The sequence below is a fragment of the Stenella coeruleoalba genome (genome assembly GCF_951394435.1).
Source record: "Stenella coeruleoalba genome assembly, chromosome: 6".
NCBI classification, from domain to species: Eukaryota; Metazoa; Chordata; class Mammalia; order Artiodactyla; family Delphinidae; genus Stenella; species Stenella coeruleoalba.
In genome coordinates this window covers 83,951,466-83,967,673 of record NC_137151.1, presented here as the reverse complement: position 1 = coordinate 83,967,673, position 16,208 = coordinate 83,951,466, and the positions used below count along the sequence as shown (strand labels likewise).

General features: G+C 36.2%; 1 long non-coding RNA gene across 2 annotated transcripts in view; it reads right to left on the bottom strand.

Moving 5' to 3' along the window:
- LOC307187918 overlaps positions 1–16,208 on the bottom strand; it is a 30,707-nt gene that overhangs the window by 12,311 nt on the left and 2,188 nt on the right. For both annotated transcript variants that reach the window (XR_013828718.1, XR_013828719.1), the window contains exon 2: positions 14,769–14,846. This is a non-coding gene — a long non-coding RNA (uncharacterized lncRNA). The remainder of the gene's footprint in view (positions 1–14,768; positions 14,847–16,208) is intronic.

The window sequence follows — 16,208 nt, the reverse complement described above, 5'->3', positions numbered from 1 at the left end:
TATAAATTCATAGTATTATTGTCAGTGTCTAATCATTAAGATGGCATCTGAATAAGATACTGCTATGATGAGTAACTTAACCAAAAATGATATACATTTGTTATACTTAGGTGCACAGACTGAGCATTTTTAAAATGCTGTATTTTTTTTTTAACTGTAAAATTTCCTTCAGAAATAGATGAAAACATATAAAGGATGGGCACTGATAATTGCTGAGTATCTACTATGTGGTAGGCATTGTACTAGATGCTTTACATTTCCTCTCACTTAATCTTTACAAATCTCTGCAAAGTAAATATTATCTCTATACAACACAGAGGAAGCACATAGAAGTTAAATAGTCTATAGTAACATAGCTTGTAATGAACAGAGCTGGAATTCAATCCTGAAGCTGTCCAACTCCAAGGCCCACAGCCTTACATTATACTGTATTATTGATTCATAAATACAGAACATATGTGCCTTATATTTGAATAAAAGTTATACATTTAAAAGCAATTTATATATTTATTTCACTGACATATCATGTACTTCTTTTGAACTACCATCTTCACTTATAGTTTCTGTTTCTTCTTCCTTTAAGGAAAAGAAAAATGTAGTACTAGGGGTAGTCTTAAAATGTATATAAGAGTAGGTAGTTTCCCCAAAAAATGTATATCCCTAAACTGCCTGAAATTCAGTCAATCAGAGATTAATTCAGGGCAACTAATTCCTTTTAAAATCCAAATATCCAAGTCACTCACATTACAGTTTTTCCCCCTTCATGCATCTTTATATCATTCACATTGATATAAATACTTTTTCAATCTAATTCCTTTTCCTTTAACACTTAGCCAGGATCCACCAAATTAAGGGAAAAGGAAGTATATTTGGTGGTTGGGAAAGAGAGAAAAAACAAGAGGTTATCTGGAAATATTTAGGCCCATGTGGAATGCAGGAGAAAGTACAGGAACAGCAGTAAGTATAAGGAACATACACGATCTACAAAGAAGGATAACAAAACATGCATTTCCCCCCAGGCTAAACATCAGAATATTTGCTGCTATGAAAATCAAGATAAAATTAAATAAATTAAAGCATCTTTTTGTCCATGTGCACCATAAACTCAACATTCTTGTTAAGTATGGTTTTGTCATCCTCCAAAGTCACTAACGTATTTTACTGGAAATATTAGGACTAGAAAATGGAAAATAAAAATATATGCTTTAAAACTTTACTTTGATTGAGTTTAAGTTTAGAAATAATATATTTTTATACCTCAAGAATGTCAAATTCTTCTTCAAGTTCTTCAAAAGAAACTTCTTCTTCTATGTTGAATGAACATGATGAACACGAGATGACTAAGACATTTATCCATAACAAAAATGGAAATTTAGCAGCTTGACTTTTTTTCAACTGACCTCCCCATCTCTATTCTTACTCATTTCAATTCATTTTCAACACAATTTTAAACTAATATTCCTAAAGTACAGTTCTGATTATTTTATCTTCCTGCTCAAAAGCTTTTAGCTGCTCTTACCAAAGTTGAAAATCTTTAGCCTTATATTCAGGGCCCCTCAAAATCTGTTTCCAAATGAACTTTTAATTTTATTTCCCATGACTCTCCTTTGGATGGAGAGTAAGGCTAGTATTGGTTTGTCAATATCAGCATATCAGCACATTTGAAATTGAAGGGAAAGAGCGCTAAATAAAATGCCATCATTCAAATTTACAGAAGAGTGTAGATTGCCTTCGAGGTTAGGCACAACTCTAGGTGATGTAGATAAACAGGTAAAACTAAACCCAAGAAAGTCACGATACTTAGTGACTTTAATATTAAGTATACCAAGCACTGAATATACACAAGTGGTAGGGTATAGGAGTTATGTCATTGCTCCGGAGCGAAAAAAAAAGAGATTTTGGCCAGCTGAAGGATGTACAGACAGTGGGAATAATTATTAGTGCATTGTCCCATAAAGTAGGAGTGATGAGGAGAAAACGAGAGAACTTTTGTGATGATCAAACAACAGAGTTTCCCCCAACTCTAGGGCTTCTTCCTTTCTTCCTTTTGACTCTGGCTGTAGCTCTCCATTCAGATTAGTTTCATTTTGTCTTTTCTGTATTCTTCCACATTCTCTTTCCTTTACTATTTAATTTGAATATTTTTTTCTACATTAATGGTTTTGATCTCATTCTATTTGTTCTTTAACTGTAACCCACTGAAAATCCTTCTTGGAAATAAATGGTGTTCAAGTCCACCTTCTCTTTCCTCTTGCAGAGACTTTTTTTTCTCCTCATAAGTGTTGTTCTCTTAGTTGACTGAAATTCAGTACTGAGATTTATTTTTAAATTTATTTTATTTTTTTTATTCCTTGGCCGTGCCGCATGGCTTGTGGGATCTCAGTTCCTGACCAGGAATTGAACCCGGGCCCTCACTGGTGAAAGTGTGGAGTCCTAACCACTGGACCACTAGGGAATTCCTAGTACTGGGATTTTTAATATTAATTTTCATGTTGAATATTCAGTATTTTACATTTGAGTCTAAATTTTCTAAATTTCAATTGGTTCTTTTGATTAAGAAAGTTTTTAAATGTGGGTTTAAAATTTTAAAAATATAAATCACATTATAGGGAAAGCATAAACCTTTCTGACATTTGAAATAAAATATTATGAAAGAGAGGCAATTTAAGGAGAGATGCCAAAATCCTTTCACATTAGGAAAAGGAGACTAATTTAGGCATAAGAAACAATTTAGGAGGAAAACTAAAAGTAGAAGCAGGATTATACAAATAAAATTTAATTGGTAAGTTTAGTAGAAGAAGGAGAACATATGAAGTGATATGAAAAGAAATGGGTCTAAAATTGATGCAGGAGCCTCAAGTATCATTGAAGGACTGAGCTTTGGTTCTTGGTTCTAATTCAAAAAAGAAGATTTTATTTGGGGATGCCCAAAAGATGTGGATGTCAATTCTACCTGTAGATGATATAAGCAAAATAGTAAAAAAAAAAAAAAAAAAAAAAGCCATGAATATTCATTCTAAGGGGCACTATGATGTTCAGAGAGATTACACTGAATCTTTGTTCATAAATGTATTACAATGTGGAAAAAATTATTTTTATCTACCCTTAAGCTGGTGCAAAGTTCATCCATCTTTCAAAGATTCTCAGTATAAGTATCCGATGTCAGAAGCGTTTATTCTGTTTTAGTAAGACATGAGAGGTCATACTAATTTTTATTTTTAAAAGCATCTAAAGTCATTTTTGCTCTATTTCCTAATGTATAAAGGATACATTTATATGGCAAACAGGTTCATTTTCTGAGAGAGTCACTTTTATTGCACCATCACTCTTCCGCCAGTGCTCCTTCTACATAACGCAGCCTTCCCTAGTGGTACTATAATTTATGCACAGACTCAAATTGAGCTGGCTGTAATGCCTAAGATGCACTGATCATCTATCCATCTATCTGTCTGTCTATCTACATACATAATTAGGCATTAAGTTCAATTGAGTCTATTTCCATTTCTTTTTTCCTCTTTTTAATTTCCAAGGTCATTGCCTTAATTCATGCATTATTTGTGTTCTGCCTACAGCAACAGACCTCTAACTGAACTTGACTTTCTCTCTCATACAAAGAATGTCATACCTGGCTGCCACAGTTAATCTTTCTAAGTCATAATTCTAACATGCTTCATCTCTACTATCTCTATCCTTTTCTTCCCTATGTCTAAAATATCTTCTTTGATTTCTAATTAAAAAACATGCATTTTATTTGGAACTCTCTGGGCTTCCTAGATCTGGATGTCTATTTCTTCCCCAAGTTAGGGAAGTTTTCAGCCATTATTCCTTCAAATAAGATTTTTTGTCCCTTTCTCTCTCTCTTCTTCTGAGAGCTCTATGAGAATGATAGTCTATTTCATGTTGTCCCATAAGTCCCTTAAACTATCTTCACATTTTTTCATTCTTTTCACTGCTGTGATTAGGTAAGTTCCACTGTCTTGTCTTCAAGTTGACTGATCCTTTCTTTGCTTCGTCTAGTCTCCTGTTGAACCCCTATCGTGTATTTTTCAGCTCAGTTATTGTATTCTTCAGCTCTTTGACTTCTACTTGGTACTTTCTTACATTTTCCATCTCTTTGTTGAGGTTCTCACTGTGTTCATCCACTCTGTCCTTCTTTTCCCCAGTTCAGTGAGCATCTTTATGACCACTACTTTGAATTCTTTAACAGGTAAATTACTTATCTCTGTTTCATTAAGGTTTTTTTCTGAGGCTCACCTTGTTCTTTCATTTGGAACATATTCCTCTGCTTCTTCATTTTGCGTGACTCTCTGTATTGGTTTCTGTATAGTAGATGAAACAACCACTTCTCGCGGTCTTGAAGGAGTAGGCTCATGTAAATGAAAACTTTCGTTCAGCCCTGTCCCAAATCTTGGTTGACTCTCAAACCTTTGTGTTTGTCCAAGCAGCCTATTATGTTTTTAATAGCTCCTAGTTGCTGAGGATATGCCAAGACCTGTCAGTGTCCCTAGGGGAGGATCTCAGCACCTAGATTCAGGCTGACTGGAAGCCAGACAGTCAGGCAGCAACTTTTAAAAGTATGCAAATATATATTGTCTTGAGGGGCCACAAGTGTAAGCCCTACCAGCCACCAGAGCCAGATGATCTGGAGGTGGCCCCTGGGCAGCAATCACAAAAATTGAAACTCCAGACAAATGCATAAACTCCTTTCTGGGAGACACTGGTGAGCGGGAACAAGGCAGCAGGGGAGTGTCAAGACAGTGTCCACAGCCTATGTTCCTTGAGAGCAGCTCTGTATGCCAATAAATGTGTGCCAAACCTGAGGTCTGCCCCTCAGTATGAAGCTCCAGGAAAAGCAAAGTGCCCCTCCTTTACAGAAAGACTGGGGGTGTATGCCTCAGTCTGCTGTCTGTGCAGTGTCCTGGTGGTGGCAGCCTGCCAAGAACCATTCCTCTGATTGCCGCAGTCTTCTGGGACCCTAAAATGCCAGCCTTTCTGGCCACCAGAGCCAGTGATCAAGGGGTGTCTCCCAAGCCATCAGCCACAAAAACTGGGCACCAGACATTTGCAAAGCTCCTCTCCAGGCAACGCTGTGCTCTGGAGCTTGGCAGAGGGTGAGTGTGAAGATAGCATCCACCCTTCGAGGTTTCTGAGAAGGATTACAGTCAGCCCCTAGATGTGTGTTTAAATAGAAGCCTGCCCCGCTCCCCTCTCACCTACCCCACCGAGCCATAGTTATGATGATTAGCTAATAGATCTCCTTCACAGAAACACCTAGCTCTGGGTCTGTTGCCTCTTGAAGTGCCCTGAGATGGTAGCTGTTTAAGAACTCTCCCTCCATTGGTTACAGTCTTGTGGGACCTGTGAGTATAAGCCCCACTGGCCACCAGAGCCAGGCAATGTAGAGGTGTCTCCTGGTAGGAATCATAAAAATCAGGACACCAGACAGGGGTATGAGCTCCTTTTGAGTGACACCATTAATTACAGTCCCATGTGTGGAGAAATGCAAGCTCCCCTGGCCTCCAGAGCCAGGTGATCAGGAGGCATGCCCTGCACGGCAGCTGCAAAAATCAGGGCACCAGACATGTGTAAAGGCTTTTTTCTGGGAGATACTGGCTCTGTGAAGCATGGCAAAGGGAGAACATGAAGATGGTGCCTGCAAGTCTCCATCTGGGAAGAGTGTTCCAGCAGGCTCATAGAAGTGTATGTTAAATTAGATGCCTGCCCCTTAGGCCAAGCTTTTAATATAAGCAGGTGAGCCTCCTTCACTTTAAGTCTAGGCACAATCAGCTAGCTTCCTCTGAGTTGGGCCCTGGGGTGGTGAATCTGTGTTCATGAGCCTTTTAAGAGCTGTTTCTTAGATCACTACCATCATGTGGGTCTCGGGATGTGAGCCCTGTTGGTTTTCAAAATTAGATGTTATGGGGGGGTCATCTCTCAAGCACATGTCTTAAAAACTGAGGAACTCCACTTGGGGTTGAACCCTTTGCTCCTCAGAGAGAAGCTTTGGGTTTTGAGTTCCCTCCAGTTGTGGGTCATCACACAGGGGGTGAGATTGATGGCAAGATCATGTCCCAGCCTCTCCAGCCCATTGTGATGTGGATTTCTTCTTGTCTGCCTGGTGCAGAGTTGTCACTCAGTCAGTCTTTAGGGTTTTTTAAAGAGGAAATCGTTCCATATGTAGCTGTAGACTCAGTGTGTCCATGGGAGGAGGTGAATTCAGTATCTTCCTATATCACCACCATCTTGAACTGGCCAGTTAAGTAAACCCAAAGAGACCACACAAAGACACATAATTGAAATATCAAAAATCAAAGACATGGAGAAAACCTTAAAAGAAGCAAGAGAAAAATGACTTGCTATGTACAAGGGAACCCTCATAAGACTATTAGTAGATTTTTCAGCACAAACATTGCTGGTCAGAGGGAGTGGCATAATATATTCAAAGTGCTGAAAGAAAAAAATTCCAACCAAGAATACTATACCTGACAAAGTTATCATTCAGAATTTAAGGAGAGATACAGAGTTCTCCAGAGAACCCAAGCTAAAAGAGTTCATCACCACTAAACTGGCTTTACAAGAAATGTTAAAGGGACTTAAGTTGAAAAGAAAGGGTGCTAATTAGTAACAAGAACACATATTAAAGAATAATCTCACTGAAAAGTAAATATACAGTAAAGGTAGTAAATTAAGTACTTATAAAGCTACTATGAAGTTTAAAAGACAAAAGTAGTAAAACTATGATCACAATAATTAGTTAAGGGATACACAAGATAAAAATATATAAAATGTGACTTTAAAAACATAAAACATAGAGGTGGGGGAACAGTAACAACTTTGAGCTTCAGAATCAGATCAAATTTCAGTCGTTATCAACTTAAAATAGACTGTTATAGATATAAGTTGTTATATATAAGCCTTATGGGAACCACAAAGCAAAAACCTATAGTAAACACACACACAAAAGAGAAAGGAATATAAGCATACCACTAAAGAAAGTCATTAAACACAAAGGAAAAGTAAGAGAAGAAGGGAACAGAGAGGAACTACAAAAACAGTTAGAAAACAATAAACAAAATGGCAATAAGCACAGATCTATCAATAATTACTCTGAATATAAATGGACTAAATTCTCTAATTAAAAGACATAGATTGAATGAGTGGATAAAAAAACAAGACCCACTCATATGCTGCCTACAAGAGACACACTTCAGATGTAAGGACACTTGCAGACTAAAAAGGAAGGGATGGAAAAAGATATTCCATGCAAGTGGAAACCAAAAGAAAGCTGGAGTAGCTATTCTTAAATCAGTTAAAATAGACTTTAAAACAAATACTGGGGCTTCCCTGGTGGCGCAGTGGTTGAGAATCCACCTGCCAATGCAGGGGACACAGGTTCGAGCCCTGGTCTGGGAAGATCCCACATGCCACGGAGCAACTAGGCCCGTGAGCCACAACTACTGAGCCTGCGCGTCTGGAGCCTGTGCCCCGCAACAAGAGAGGCCACGACAGTGAAAGGCCCGCGCACCGTGATGAAGAGAGGCCCCCGCTTGCCGCAACTAGAGAAAGCCCTTGCACAGAAACGAAGACCCAACACAGCCAAAAATAAATAAATAAATTTATAAAAAAACAAAACAAAACAAAAAAAAACAAATACTGTAATAAGGGATTAAGAAGAGCATTACATAATGATAAAGGAAGTGATCCAACAAGAGGATATAACATATGCAAATAGTTATGCATCCAACATAGTGGCACCTAAATATATAAAGCATATATTAAAAGACCTAAAGGGGGAAATTGATAGTGATACAATAATAGTAGGGGATTTTAAGGTTACAGTTACACCAATGGATAGATCATCCAGACAGAAAATTAAAACGAAAACATTGGCCTTAAACAACATGTTAGACAAGTGATTAACAGATATTTACAAAGCATTCCATCTAAAAGCAACAGAATACACCTTCTTCTCAGGTGCACAAGACAGCTCATATGTTAGGTCACAAGACACGTCTTAACAAATTTAAGAGGACTGAAATTATACCAAGCATGTTTTCTAACCATATGGTATGAAACTAAAAATTAATGAAAGAAAACTGGAAAATTCACATTAAACACATTAACAACATTAAACATTAACTACACTAAAAACATTATACTGAATAACTAAGGGATCAAAGAAAAAAATCAAAAGAGAAATCAAAAAATACTTTGATACAAATGGAAATGGAAATGTAACATACTAAATTTTATGGGATGCAACAGAAGCAGTTCTAAAAGGGAATTTCATAGTGATAAATGCCTACCTCAAGGAATAGGAAAAGTCTCAAATAAACAACCTAACATTACACCTTAAAGAACTAGAAAAAGGAGAACAAATGAAGCCCAAAGTTAGTAGAAGGAAGAAAATAACAAAGAGCAGAAATCAATGAAATAGAGACTAAAAAGACAATAGAAAAGATCGATGAAATTAGAGCTAATTCTTGGAAAAAATAAACAAAATTGATAAAACTTTCCCTAGACTTACCAAGAAAAAAAAAGAGTGCCCAAATAAATAAAATCAGAAATGAAAGAGAAATTATAATCGATACCAGAGAAATACAAAGAATCATAAGAGACAACTATGAACAATTATATGCTAACTAACTGGACAACCTAGAAGAAATGGATAAATTCCCCAAAACATATAATCTTCCAAGACTGAATCAGGAAAGAATAGAAAATCTGAACAGACTAATTACCAGTAATGAAATTGAATCAGTAATCAAAAACTCCAACAAATAAAAGTCCAGGACTAGACGGCTTTGCAGGTAAATTCTGCTAAACAGTTAAAGAAAAGTTAATACCTATCCGTCAAATTATTCCAGAAAACTGAAGAGGAAGGAATGCTTCCAAATTCATTCTACAAAGCCAACATTACCCTGATTCAAAACCAGATAGAGACCCTAAAAAATAGAAAATTACAGGCCAATATCCCTGATGGGTAAAAATCCTCAACAAAATATCGGCAAACCAAATTCAACAATACATTAAAAAGATCATATACTATGATCAAGTGTAATTTATTGCAGGGATGCAAGGATAGTTCAACATCCACAAGTTAGTCAATATGATACACCATATTAACAAAATAAAGGATAAAAATCATATGATGATCTCAACAGATGCAGAAAAAGCTTTTAACAATATTCAACATCCATTTATGATTAAAAAAAAAACTCTCAACAAAGTGGGAATAGAGGGAACATACCTCAACAAAACAAAGGCCATACATGACAAACCCCAGCTAACAAGCTAATGGTTAAAAGCTGAAGGCTTTTCTCTAGGATCAGGAACAAGACGAGGATGCCCACTCTTGCCACTTTCATTCAACATAGTATTGGAAGTCCTAGGCACAGTAGTCAGAGAAGAAAAATAAAAGGAATTCAAACTAGAAAGGAAGAAGTAACACTGTCACTGTTTGCATATGACACGATACTACAGGTAGAAAACCCTAAAGACTCCATCAAGAAACCGTTAGAACTAATAAACCAATTCAGCAAAGTTGCAGTATGCAAAAATCTGTTTTGTTTTTCTATACTAATAATGAACTATCAGAAAGAGAAATTAAGAAAATAATCCCATTTATAATTGCATCAGAAAGAATAACATACCTAGGAATAAATTTAACCAAGGAGGTGAAAGACCAATATATTAAAAACTACAGGACATTAATGAAAGAAATTGAAGAAGACACAAATAAATGGAAACATATTCCATGCTCATTTGAAAGAATTAATACTGTTAAAATGTCCATACTACACAAAGCAATATAAAAAATTCAATGCAATCCATACCAAAATTCCAATGGTATTTTTCACAAAAATAGAACAAACAATTCTAAAATTTATATGGAACTACAAAAGACCCTGAATATCCAAAGCAATCTTGAGAAAGAAGAACAAAGCTGGAGGCATCATGCTTCCTGATTTCAAACTATATTACAAAGATTAGTAATTAAAACAGTATGGTATTGGCATAAAAACAGACACATAGATCAATGAAACAGAATAGCCCAGAAATAAACCTACACATATACGGCCAATTAACTTATGATGAAGGACCCAAAAATATAACAATGGGGAAAGAACCATCTATTGAAAAAATGGTGTTGGAAAAATTGGACAGTCATATGCAAAAGAATGATACTGAATCACTAACTTGCACCATACACAAAAATTAACTCAAAATGGATTAAAGACTTGGACATAAGACCTGAAACCATAAAACTCCTAGAAGAAAACACAGGCAATAAGCTCCTTGACATAGGTCTTGGCAATACTTTTTGAATCTGATACCAAATGTAAAAAGTAACAATAGCAAATATAAACAAGTGGGACCACATCAAACTAAACAAGTGGAACCATATCAAAGCTTCTGAACAGCAAAGAAAACTATCAACAAAATTAAAAGGCACCCTATTCAGTGTGAGAAAATAATTGCAAATCATATATCTGATAAGAGGCTAATACCCAAAATATACAAAAAACACATACAACTCAATAGCAAAAAAAAAAAAAAAAAAATCTGATAAAAAATCTGTAGAAATCTAGAAAAATGGTACAGATGAACCTATCTGCAAAGCAGAAATAGAGACACAGACGTAGAGAACAGACATATAGACACCAAGGCAGGGAAAGGGAGGGTGGGATGAACTGGGAGATTGGGATTGACATATATACACTGCTATGTATAGAACAGATGACTAATGAGAACCTGCTATATAGCACAGGGAATTCTACTCAGTGCTTTGTGGTGACCTAAATGGGAAGGAAATCCAAAAAAGAGGGGATATATGTATACATATAGCTGATTCACTTCGCTGTACAGCAGAAACTAGCATAACACTGTGAAACAACTATACCCCAATTCAAGAAAAATTAAAAATAAAAAATGGGCAGAAGATCTGAATGGACGTTTTTCCAAAGAAGACATAGAGATGGCCAACAGGTACATGAAAAGATGATCTATGTCATTAACCATCAGGTAAATGCAAGTCAAAACCACAATGAGATGTCACCTCACACTTGTTAAAATGGCTATTACCAAAAAGACAAAAAGAAATAGCAAGTGTTGGCAAGAATGTGGAGAAAAGGGAATCCTTGTGCATTGTTGGTGAGAATGTTAACTGATACAGCTGCTGTGGAAAACCATAAGAAGGTTTCTCAAAAAATTAAAACTAGAATTACCATGTGATCTAGCAATTCTACTTCTGGGTATTTACATGAAGAAAATGAAAACACTAATTCGAAAAGATACATGTACTCCTATGTTCATTGCAGCATTATTTACAATAGCCAAGATATGGAAACAATCTAAGTGTCCATCAATGGATGAATGGATAAAGAAGATGTGGTATATATAAATACAATGGAGTATTATTCAGCCATAAAGAAGAATGAAATCTTGCTATTTGAGACAACCATGGATGGACATGGAGAACATTATGTTATGTGAAATAAATCAGACAGAGAAAGACAAATAACGTAGATGTTTCTTACATGTGTAATCTTAAAACAAAAAACGAAGCCCATGGACACAGAGAACCAATGGTTGTTGCAAGAGGCAAGGGGCTGGGGATTGAAGATATGTATGAACTTTTTCTTTAGTTTAAATAAATTAAATTTAAAAAATTTTAAAGTACACTTAACATAACATAACCTGTGATGAAAGAATATAAAAATATTTCATGTAACATAGGAAATGTGAAAAAAAAAAACCATGCAAACAAGAAAACTTCCCCACTCCCACATCCCAGCTCAAATGCAATTTTCTTCATGAAGCTGATCACCCTTGCTGTTGTGATTTTTCTTTATTCTGAACCACCCCTGCATTTTCATTCCTTTCATTTAGCATTGATTCTAACAGAGTTATGTGTGGACTATTCTTTTAACTGACTACATGTTCCTGAGGAGGAGATTATGTTTTTATTTAATTTTGAATCCCTGTGTATTGAGTTTCCCAGGGTGTTTCTGATAGATGTCTGGTAAAAGCTGAGTGAATGAATATGTTTTTACATGTCACTAAAATCATTTTTTTTTTTTTTTTTTTTTGCGGTACGCGGGCCTCTCACTGTTGTGGCCTCTCCCGTTGCAGAACACAGGCTCCGGACGCGCAGGCTCAGCGGCCATGGCTCACGGGCCCAGCCGCTCCGCGGCATGTGGGATTTTCCTGGACCGGGGCACAAACCCGTGTCCCCTGCATCGGCAGGCAGGCTCTCAACCACTGCACCACCAGGGAAGCCCTAAAATCATTTTTTATGAAAGAAATAAAGCTCCCTTAAGAAGCTATTGTGGGGAACAATATCTAGACAAATCATGGCATGAATCTAAGATACAAGAAAAGTTAATATTCAGTAAAGAACATTAATCTATTTCTCACTCATAGTTTGATCCCATGGATAGGTGACAGTATCGACTGGTGAGAATGGAAAATTCTAGTGATTATGTGGAAGAGCTGAAAATCAGATCTATAAGTAAACAATCCTCTAAATCAATATTATCCCTAATCTCAAAGGCATGATCATAAAACATGACTCAAATATGTTATTTAATACTAGAACATTTTAATGAAAATAAGATGCTAGACATTACATGAGTAAGTTTATAATAAAAAACCTAGACTGCAATATTATTTATGTGAAAATTTCAGATGAATCTGCAACCTCTACACTGATCATTTTCTGCAAGATCAACATGACATTTCGGTAATAACACTCAAGTTGGCATAACGTAAATGTTCTGTTTATCTACCTCTGCATAACAAACCTCAAAACTTTGTGGTTTGACAATTTATCTTTCATGGTTCTGGGGGTTGATGAGCTCAGCTGGGCAGTTCTCACTTGGGGTACCTCAAATAATAAGATGGCAGCTGAGGCTAGAGCTGTCTAAAGGAGTCTCCACTCAACATCTGGCACCTGAGCTAGGATGGCTGAACAACTAGAAACCCATTAGTCAGGCATTTCTTTCTCCACACAGCCTCTTCACCTGGCTACCTTGTACTTTTTTACATAATGGCAGACTCAGGGTAGGCTGACTTCTTATGAGGTGACTGACCTTCCCAGAGAAAGGTTCAAGAGAGCCAGGAGGAAAGTTGCAAGGCATCTATGACTTCGCCTTGGAAGGCATATAGCCTCACATCTGTTATAATCTAATTAATGATCAAAGTAATCAAAAACTAGCCCAGATTCAAGGGAATGGAGGAGTGGACTCCACCTCTTAATGAGGGGATGTCTTGTGTGTATAAGAAGGGAACAGTTGATGGTGGTCACTTTGAAACCAATATTTTGAGAATATAGTTGACCCTTGAACAACATAGGTTTGAATTGTGCAGACCCACTTTTTTGGGACTTTTTTTCAATAAACACACCTTAGTATTAGCAGGTTCCACATATATGGAAACAGAGGGCCCACTATGGGACTTGAGCATCCATGGATTTTGGTATCCCCGCCGCACCACCCCCTGCCCCATGGATACCAAGGGACAACTGTATATAGAATGGGACAACTTTATAAAGAATGATGTTCCAAAAGACATCCTAAATCTGTCTTCCCAACAAGAATGGAGAGCCATTAACACACTCAATTCTGATTATTTGACTTGCAGCATGTTTGGATTAAAAACATACCTGTATTCTATTGCAAGAATCTAGCATTTGGCCAAAAATTATGTGCACTCTTCTTAACCCAAGTATGGTTCCTGAACCAGCAGCACCTGGGAACTTGTCAGAAATGCAGACTATTAGACCCTACCCCAGACCTACTCAATCAGACATGTATTTTAATAAGATGCCTAGGAGATTCATATGCACATTAAAATTTGAGAAGTGCTGACTTAGGCCATACTCATATATAGTCATCCCTCGGTATCCATGGGGGATTATTTCCAGGACTCCCCACAGATCCCAAAATCCAAGAAGATGCTCAAGTCCCTTACAAAAAATGGCATAGTATTTGCATATAAACTATACAGATCTTCCTGTATATTTTAGATCAACTCTAAATTACTTATAATATCTAATACCATGTAAATACTTTGTAATAGTTGGAAGTACAATGTGAATGCTATGTAAATCGTTGCTGGTGTATGGCAAATTCAAATTTTGCTTTTTGGAACTTTCTGGAATTTTTTTTCCCGAATATTTTTGATCCATGCTTGATTGAGTCTGCAGATGTGGAACCTGTGGATACTGAGGGATGACTGTACTAGTATACACAGAGTAGCCTCAAACTTGTCATCTGAAGAAACCTAGGAAACATGAGGTACTCTTCTTCACCTTTGGGGACAGAGAAGGACTGTATATTTCATTTGGGTTTTAAATGGAAAAAATAGCTAAAACTTGATTGCTCCTATAAAATCTTTGACAAGTTAGAAACCACATGTGTGAAGGTTTGTGTTTTAACCTTGCTTTTATCTGGGACATCAAGGATCTCACTATGTATGGGGGAAAATTTTTGATTTATGAGTTTTTTATATGACTAGGGAAGCTAAGAAGAAAAGACCAAAAAAAGTGCAAAGGACTCTGAAATAGATAATAAGTACATTATACACATGTAGTTATTTACACGTAAAGACACATGGAAAAAATTTTCACTATTATTATTAGCGAAATACTTAAAATATTTTTTTAGGCAGGATAGCATCATAGTTTTGTCATAGATAAAACGAAAGCAAATTTAGAAACAAAAATGTTCTTTTTAAAGAAATAAAGTTAACTTTTGAAAACATACCATTTTCTTCCAAAAATACGTTCAATCCATTCACAGTTTCTTGCCTGTTCTTCTTAACTCATCATTCATTTCTATGATCTAAATTACAAAACATAATTAAAATGCCTATGAGAAAGTTCTTAAAAATCAAATAAGTTCAACATTAAAGATAATTTAAAATTTTCCAGCCATTACTTTATCTTGTTAAGTATCTGTCATGTTATCTAGAAAATTACATATGAATATTTAAGTCCTTTATAGATAAAACTATTTCATTTAAGGTATAACTAGAAACTTTAGCTTGGTTTCCAAATGGCACTTATACAAGCCTAGATTAAAATTTAAGCACCGGATTTAACAATTTTTTAAAAGATACTGAATTTGAGTAAGGAACACAAAAGGATTAGCCGAAATTATACTGACTTCTTATGTAGACAAGAAAGGCAAATGACTCTACATTCTTCCAGTAATCTATTATCACCACAAATTAGCCAAACAGAGAGAGACCTCATTTTCTACTTTAATTCTGTTATGGCATTATCCTAGAGAATCTAAACTGAAGACCACCACAAGGCTATGAGGGCCTCAATAACTATCAAATAGACTTTCTCTATTTGTCACCACAGAGTCAATTATCTCTTTTTGTTTGGATCACTCACATTGTCTGAATTCTCAAGTAGCCTGCTTTCTTTATCTGCTTTTAACTTGGCTAAAGTATTCTCTAAACCTTAATGTGTACTTCCCTGCTGAAAAACTTTATTGGCTTCCCACAGTCCTTGGGATAAAATCTACAAAATACTTAGAGGCCTATGAGACCCTTTATGATCAAGGTACTGCCTATCATTCTACTCCAATCTCCATTTACTTCTCAAGATACAGCAATGTAGAATTCCTTGCACTCACCAAGGCACTGGCACATGCTATTCCTCCTGCCTGAAATACCTTTCTTTTCTTTCTCCTCCTGGATAATCCTTAACCTTAAGATTCAACTTGCTAGCTTCTTCCATAGGTTTCTCAAAGGCAGTGGGTGGCCCTCTACACTTCTGTACTACATACTATTGATACATAGTCTCATAACACTTATATTACATTGCAATAATTTTTCTCAACTGGAGGGCAAGGAATGTCTTTTCTCTGTATTGTGTTCAGCGCTGAGTGTGGCACTCAATAAATGTCACTGAATAAACAAAGAAATGAATATACAACTAAAATAGAGATGAGGGAGTTATAGTGATTCTGAGTCCCATTTGAGTAGGGTGGAAGAAATCTACTCCCCACCCCCCACTGATTAGTTTAAAAGATTTTATGGGGAAAAATGGACCCCTTCAGAAGTAGTTAAGTACGGTCAATAGTAATACAGTGATAATTAACTGAAAATAGGTCATTCCAGGTCCTGCTAATGAATATTCATGACACAATAGGAAAAAACAAAATTACAGAATGTTAGAAATAACTGTGCAC